This window comes from Mesocricetus auratus, unplaced genomic scaffold, assembly GCF_017639785.1.
Source record: "Mesocricetus auratus isolate SY011 unplaced genomic scaffold, BCM_Maur_2.0 Super-Scaffold_100018, whole genome shotgun sequence".
NCBI classification, from domain to species: domain Eukaryota; kingdom Metazoa; phylum Chordata; class Mammalia; order Rodentia; family Cricetidae; genus Mesocricetus; species Mesocricetus auratus.
In genome coordinates this window covers 26,873,482-26,881,333 of record NW_024429199.1, presented here as the reverse complement: position 1 = coordinate 26,881,333, position 7,852 = coordinate 26,873,482, and the positions used below count along the sequence as shown (strand labels likewise).

General features: G+C 41.0%; 1 long non-coding RNA gene across 1 annotated transcript; it reads left to right on the top strand.

Moving 5' to 3' along the window:
* The first annotated feature begins 5,011 nt into the window (after positions 1-5,011).
* On the top strand, positions 5,012-6,712 carry LOC121132867. The gene is made up of 2 exons (XR_005869559.1): positions 5,012-5,579; positions 6,234-6,712. It is a non-coding gene; the product is annotated as an uncharacterized LOC121132867 (long non-coding RNA).
* The last annotated feature ends 1,140 nt before the right edge of the window (positions 6,713-7,852 follow it).

Genomic DNA, 7,852 nt, shown 5'->3' with positions numbered 1-7,852 from the left:
ATTTAGAAAATGGCAAGATGATTTCTATACTAAACATTCCAGTATGTTTATGCTCATGGTCTTTAAATAGGACAGATTTGTTAAACGCTTTTAAAGAGACTATTTTACATTAATGTTTAACAAAAATGATTTTTTAAAAAAAATTCTGTTACTGTTATGGCTTAAAACAGTATTTCAGAGGCTTAGAGACACCAAAGCAGGTTGCTGTGTTGCATTGCCATCTAGTGGACGACCGTGGCTATTGCAAGGATGAAGGTCCGTTTCCTACTAGAAAAATGTCAAAGCTCCAACAGCCTGAAGATGCCTCTAAACCAAGGCAGGATTTTTTTAAATTACATTTGTTTATTTGGGGCGTGTGTACGTGTGCGCGTGCGTGTGTACATGTGTGTGAGCGTGTAGGGAGGTCAGAAGGACAACTTTGGGAGCAGGCTTTCTCCTACATGTGGGTTCCAGGCTTGACAGGAGGTGCCCTTTGCCAACCTTCATGCAGCTCTGGAAGCCATCAAGTCTATGAAAATACATGAAATCAAGGTACTCTGTCATAACTTACGGTGAACAGAAATCCAGTTTAAGGGACAAAAATCATACACACATAAGAATGCTACATTGTGCCGGGCGTTGGTAGCACATGCCTTTAATCCCAGCACTCAGGAGGCAGAGGCAGGCAGATCTCTGTGAGTTCAAGGCCAGCCTGGTCCATAACATGGGGGTCATGACAAAACACAGAAACATGGCCAGGTTCTTGTTTTTGTAGTTTGCATGGCTATATGGATTAATTTAGCAGCACTTACAACCAAATGTATTTTAGCAGCTGTAGTTCTTTCTTCCGCAATCAAACACTTTAAAGACAACAATATACCATAAAGTATCCAGACTCTCTGTGTATTTTCCATCTTTACGTGGCTTTTTTATTACTCTATTTCTTTTACTTTTAGTTTTTCCTTTTATGAGACAGGGTTTTCCTGTTTACTTTTGCCTGCCCTGGTATTTAGTCTGTAAACCAGGCTGACCTTGAAATCCCTCAGATCTTTCGCCTCTGCCTCCCAAGTGCTGGTATTAAAGGTGTGTGCCACCGCACCCAGCTACTGTCTTTCTTTCTCTTTCTTTCTTTTTTTTGAACCACTTTATCCTGTTTCTTTTTCTCTACCAAGCTATGTATATTTTTAAACACACTGTAAACCTTTAGTGGTTTTTCTTCATCTGAATCTGTCTTTAAAGTAAATCTTTCTCTTTTTCTGATCATGCAGTCTTTATCTGCTAAACATCATTGCCAAAATTAAAGTGGTGGCTGTTTTAGCCACTGTCTTTGCAAGATGGCAGAGGTACATTTACCGCCAGCATAGAGCGCTGTGCTCACCACCTTGGACTATGGTTTAAGATATGGTCACTGCCACTACCAGCTGCTCATACACCACTCAGTTGTTAGCAGGGGCTCTTAAAAGAGCCTTGCAGTTTTTTGCTGCTCATGCTGAGTCAAGAAGTCTCCCTTAAAGGAGCCATGTGAGTCTCTGCTTGTCTCTAGCTAACAGAGCCTCCCTGAGAAAATGCTGCTACCAAGAAGCCATGGTAGACTTTGTTCTTTTGTTTTTAAAATTCCTTTTTAAGCTTTTGTCAAGTTTTAAGTGGAAATTCATGCCCCAAGTCCGGGCACCATTTTGTAAAAAGAAGTTTCTTAGCCAGGCTGGGTCCCATTTTTTTGTTTGTTTGTTTGTTTTGTTTTGTTTGTTTGTTTTTTAATTATAAAGCTATTGGCCTTTGGTTATGGTTTCTTAGTGGTCAGCTCTGACTTAATTATTAACCCATAACTACTAATCTATATATGTTTTCAAGGACTTATCTTACCAAGGATGCCAGTCACAAGCATCCTCTTTTCCCGGGATCACATGACAATTCCCACTCTTTACATTTCCCAGAATCCTCCTCAAGTCCTAGTCCCACCTACCTTGCTTCCCTATTGGACAACAGTGCTTTATTTATCAACCAATAAGACAAACATACACAGAAGGACTTGCCCCAACAAGGGAACTAGAAAAATTCAGGTTAGTCAAAACCTTGTGATGGGGGGGAGGGCCTAGGCCCTGCTCCAAATGATGTGACAGATTTTGTAGAACCCCCATGAAAGGCCTCACCCTCCCTGGGTAGAAGAAAGGGAATGAAATAGGGGGGTTGGTGGGGGGGGTAAGAGGGGAGGGAGAGGGAACTGGAGTTGACATGTAAAACAATATTGTTTCTAATTTAAATTCTAAACAAATTTAGAAAACTGTGATGTTATTTTTATTTGAAAATATTACTATGGGTGCTGGAGAGATGGCTCAGTGGTTAAGAGCACTGGCTGCTCTTCCAGAGGACGCAGGTTATATTCCTAGAACCCACAAGGCAGCTCACAACTGTCTATAACCACAGTTCCAGGGATCCAACCTTCTTTTAATCTCTGTGAGTACTACATGCATCTGATATACAGACATACATACAGGCAAAGCACCCATATACATAAATTAAAAATAAAATAATTTAAATGTCACTATGATCTATGAAAAATATTTATATTTAAGAATATTAATTTCTTCTCTCTGTCAACTGTAAGGTTTGAAACAGTAAGAGCCTAATAGCAGCATTGTTCACATTACCTAAATTAATGTCTGTAAAAAATCATTTCCTGAACTGGAGAGATGGCTCAGCAGTTAAGAGCACAGGCTATTCTTCCAGAGGTCCTGAGTTCAATTCCCAACAATCACATGGTGGCTTGAAACCATCTATAATAGGATATGATGTCCTCTACTGGCTTGCAGGTGTACATGCAGAGCACTCATACATAAAATATAAATAAATAAAATTTTTTGAAAGAATCATTTCCATTTAAAGAGCTAAGTGTCCCTACAGAGATGGCTGATTCCAGATAAAAGGCAAACCACAAAGCCAGGAAGCAAGGAAAACACCAACAGAGTACAGAAATCCATGATCAAATGATGTGATTCTGGGGCTTAGGGAAGGAATGACTACAGAAAAAATGAAATATACTGATTATATAAAATATACTGATTATATAAACATCCATATGCTGGGGTTGGAGAGATGCCTCAGAAGTCAATGGCATTTCCTAGGGGACCCAAGTCCAGTTCCCAGGAGCCATGTCTGGCAGCTCAGAACCACCTGGAAGCCCAGCTCCAGGAGTGGTCTGATGCTCTCTTTAGGCCTCCTTGGGCATATCCATACATGTGGTATTTATGCCCACAAGTCCACATAACATGCATAAATAAAAATAAAAATAAATACATAATCTTGTCTTTTAATACTTTCACACTCACAGAGAGACCTTTTTTAAAAGAAAAAAGGAGAGGAAGATTATTTTATTATTCATCATCAGAGGAAGAGATAGTCACAACTCCTTGTCCTGGCCACGGACAGTATGAAAATGCTCACTATTTAACCTGGTTTTTCTGGAATGAGCATATTAATAGAATCAATTACCTCTACCTGATAAAGGAGGGATCTTTCTACATTATCATTTACATGGTAAAACAAGCTACTAAGCCTAAGGAATGATAGAATAAGAAACCAGCCATTTTATAGAGAAGCCAGTGTTTCTCCCTTTTAGGTAAGTGACAAGACAATCAACAAACATTGACACCATCAAGCGCAGGTGTGTAGGACCCCGGATATTCCCAGTGTGTTAAAATAAAAGTCAGCTGCTCTGAATCCAAGAACTGCCATTTTCTCTTCTTTTCTTTTTTGTTCTCACTATATGTTTTTATTTAAATTAGAAACATAAATGTTTCACATGTCAGTCTCAGCTCCCTCTCCCACCCCTCCTCCCTTGTCCCTCTACCAGCTCCCCAACCACCCCCCCCACCCAATCTCCACATCAAGAACTGCTGTTTTCAATAAAGGAACAGATTGTTCCTAGAACCCAGTCACTTATTCAAGAACCAGTAAAAATGGGACAGAGAATGCATCCAATTTATGTGCAAGACAGAGGGAGGCTAGCCTGTCAGATGATACCAACACCATGGAAGAGTAATTAGAGTAATTAGAATTTCTCTTTAATCAACTGAAAAGACAATAAAGTTTGCTGCTGCAGATAGATGTTTTTTCTTTAAAAAAAAAAAGCAAGAGTTCATGTGAACATGATATAGATATTCGAATTGAGAAAACCCACCTTCTAAAAAGACATTTGTTAAACAGTCAAGGAACTTCAAAAATGAGCTAGGTACTGCAGGACATTGATAGATTGTTGCTACCATTTTAGGTGTGATAAAGGTAAATGGTTATAGTCCCTTCTCAGGGACACATTGAAACACAAGGTGTGAAACAGCAGTGTGCCTAGAATTTGCTCTTAAATATTGCAGAGAAAAAATAGAAGGGGAGAAGGAGGAATAGGCAATGTAGAAAGCAGGCAACCTAGAGTCTAGGAAAATGGCAATCATTATTAACACCAGAGGGAAGGCGCTTGGTTTATTACACAGTGAATCTCCATCGTGTGTGCCTAACACAAAAGCCTTTTACAAGAAGTATAAATTTGGTGTGAAGTTTAAAAAAAATTACAGGACTGTTGAGATGCTTCCGCAGGTAGAGGCACTCGCTGCCAGGCCTGACAACCCGAGTTCTCTGGTATGTGTGTTTGAAGGAAAGAATCAACTCTTGTGGGTTTTACACACACACACACACACAGAGAGAGAGAGAGAGAGAGACAGAGAGACAGAGAGACAGAGAGACAGAGAGACAGAGAGACAGAGAGAGAGAGAGAGAGAGAGAGAGAGAGATGTAATTTAGGGGGTAAACCCACAAAACACCGTTCTAAATTTGTGTCCTTAAGACTGAGTTAAGAGATGAGAACAGGCAAGGCTGAGGGCTCACTGCTTGTTTCTTGAGCCTAGCGTTCTCTGAGCGAGAAGTCTAAAGGAGGAAATTACACCAAACCAAAGGCATTTCCTTCTCACAATTAGAGTCTCAGCCTGGGAAGCAGTTTCTTCCTCAAAGAAACATAAGCACAGAGTCACAGAGAAGATTGTTCTGTGTCTTTCTCTCTCGTGGTCTACCCAAGACAACTGAACCCTGATCTATTCCCTCCCAACTCTCTACACAGCATTTGATATAAAATCTTAAATGTGTCTCTCTCCCCTGAGGACCTCAATTCCCAGAGGGCAGAGAGTCTGCCTTTTGATATTCTTTCCACTCCTAACAACTTCTGGCAAAGAGATTTGCTAATAAGACCTGACCGTGGTGGTTAATTGTCATTGTCAACAGGACTGGGTTTGGAATCACCAGGCAACACACCTGTTAACCAGGTCTGTGAGACTGTTTCTAAGAAGTTCAATGTGAAGAAGGCTGACGTGACTATGGATGACGCCATCCTGTAAGCTGGGATAAAAATGGAAAAAAGAAGCAGAAGATGGCTCCAGCATCCTTTTCTCTGCTTGCTGGCTGCACATGCGAGTGTGACCAAGAACGGGACATTTCTGTCATTTATTCTTCACTGACGGGCTGTGTTCCCAATGAGCTCTTTCTTCTCTAAGTGGCTTTTATCAATCATTTTGTGACAACTACAAGAAGAGTAACACACTATCAGAAACACGTGCCTGGTAGGTAGAACTGCGATCTGCAAGTCTTGCGGATTCTTCCATGATGTTCTCTCATTGCCCCGCATCCCCATCCTTAACGTCTTTACTAAGATTCGGAAGGTTTTCTGGAATAATTCATTGGCTAATTTTTATGGATCAGATGATATTATGGTATGGTGGTTTAACTCGGAATGGCTCCCATAGGCTCATATATTTGGTTTTTTATTATTTTCTTTTTTTTATTTTAAATAGCTTGTTTTACATGTCAATCCCAGTTCCCTCTCCCTCCCCTCCTCCCACACCTCCCCCTACCATCCCCCTATCCTCCCATCCTATTGCCAATTCCTTCCGTATAGGGGATAGCTAGAGTCTATCATTTCATTCAGGGTAGGGTCCAGGCACTTCCCTAAGAGTCCAGGCAGAGAGCATGGGACCGATCCAGACCCCCTGAATGTGAGAGTCAATGAGGAGGCCTGGGCTACCTATGGGGTCCTGAGCAGTGGATCAGTGTTTATCCCTCGAATACTAGCTCATATATTTGAATACTTTGTCATTAGGGAGTGGCACTACTAGACAGGGATTAGGAGGTGTGTCCTTGCTAGAAGAAGTCTGTCATTCAGAGTGGGCTTTGGGTTTCAGAACCTCAAGCCAGGCCCCGTTTCTCTTTCTTTCCAGCTGTCTGACGATGTAGAACTCTCAGCTCCTCCAGAACCATGTCTACCTGAGTGCAGCCACGCTTCCCACCATGCTGATAATGGACCAAACCCCTGAAACTGTAAGCCAGCCCCAGTTGACGCGGTCATAGTGTCCCTTCATGTCACTAGAACACTGGCTAAGGCATGTGGCAATCCCGTTTGTGCAGATGTGACTTTCCATACCTGAAATCTATTAAACAGGAAGTTCCAGAGGTAAATAATGCATGTCCTAACGCACGTGCTGTTCAGAGTAGCAGTGGTGAGGTCTCACACCATCCTGTTCACGCCAGTGAGCTTCTGTCTGCGTGCGTTCTGTGCACCTGTACTGTACATGTGTGGGGCAGACAGAGTAGGTGGAAGTTACGGGCATCCAGGGCAGGGGGCATTGGGACTTACTCTTTATGGATAAAGGAGAACAACTGTACTTGTCGGTAATAAATTTCCAGTCCTCTTTGGTAATGTATTGTGTGGATCTGTCACCATAGAAGACCACTCAGTCATCAGTTTAAGCCTATAGGAAGTCTTTTTCAGCCACCCAGTGACTGGAGTGGGTGTTCAGGATCCCAGTGTAAGACTAAGCCTTTCTCACGGTGAGCTCTTAAGAATAAACCCATGTCCTGGGGTGACATGCTTCAGTTAATAACAACAGTTAACAAGAAGCTGAACTACAGAAATGAAAAAGCAAGGTTAATACATTTAGAGACTTTCCAGAACTATGGATTTTGATGAATTAGCTCTTCATTTTCCTTTGGACTGGTGATACTGTCTATAATGCTGAGTTTTATGGCCTGATTGGTAATTCCATCATGAAGTCAGTTGTGCTAAGATATGGGGGCCTGTTATTCATGTAAGGGTTCCTGCCTGGGGCATGTCCAGGAAATGTTCAGTAAAGAGGAGGTTTATAGAATCAGTTCTACACGGTCACGTTAGGACATTTTTATCACCGCCCTCCTACACCCATTAACAGTTACTCACTGTGTCCCTCCCCTTGTTACCCACACATGAATCTATGTTTGATCTTCATAAATCTGCCTATTACAGATATTCCATATAAACGACAGAGGCTAATACATGGTCTTTTCTGAATGACTACTTTCTTGTAACATAAATTTACCATGTTTTAGCATATATGAATACGCCAACCCCCTTTTATATTCATTCATTTCTATTCCCAAAAACAAATTCTTCTTTGTCTTTCTCTCAGTCCTGTCTTCCCTGGGTTCTCCAATCCTTACCACTTTGAGGGCCACTCATGGGTTACACGTAGAGAATTTTTATGGCTTTATGATGCCTTTTACTTACTTATTTAGTTGTTATTTTTTATTGGTATATATTCACTAGACAGTATCATCCAAGTCTATCATATGCCAGTCACCCCTCCCCTATTTCCTCCATTTTTCCTAGTCTCCTCCCAATTCTACTCTAGTAATAAACGTAATGCATTTTATTTATTTATTGCAATGGTTATAGTTTTTCTTCAATTTCCTACTAGATCTTCATTGGAATTGGTCCCTGCAACAAAGGACAGGTTTACAGAAAGTCCCATATCATAAAATTTGTATTTATTTTTCTAACTCTGCAAGCTAATTTTTATTTTCT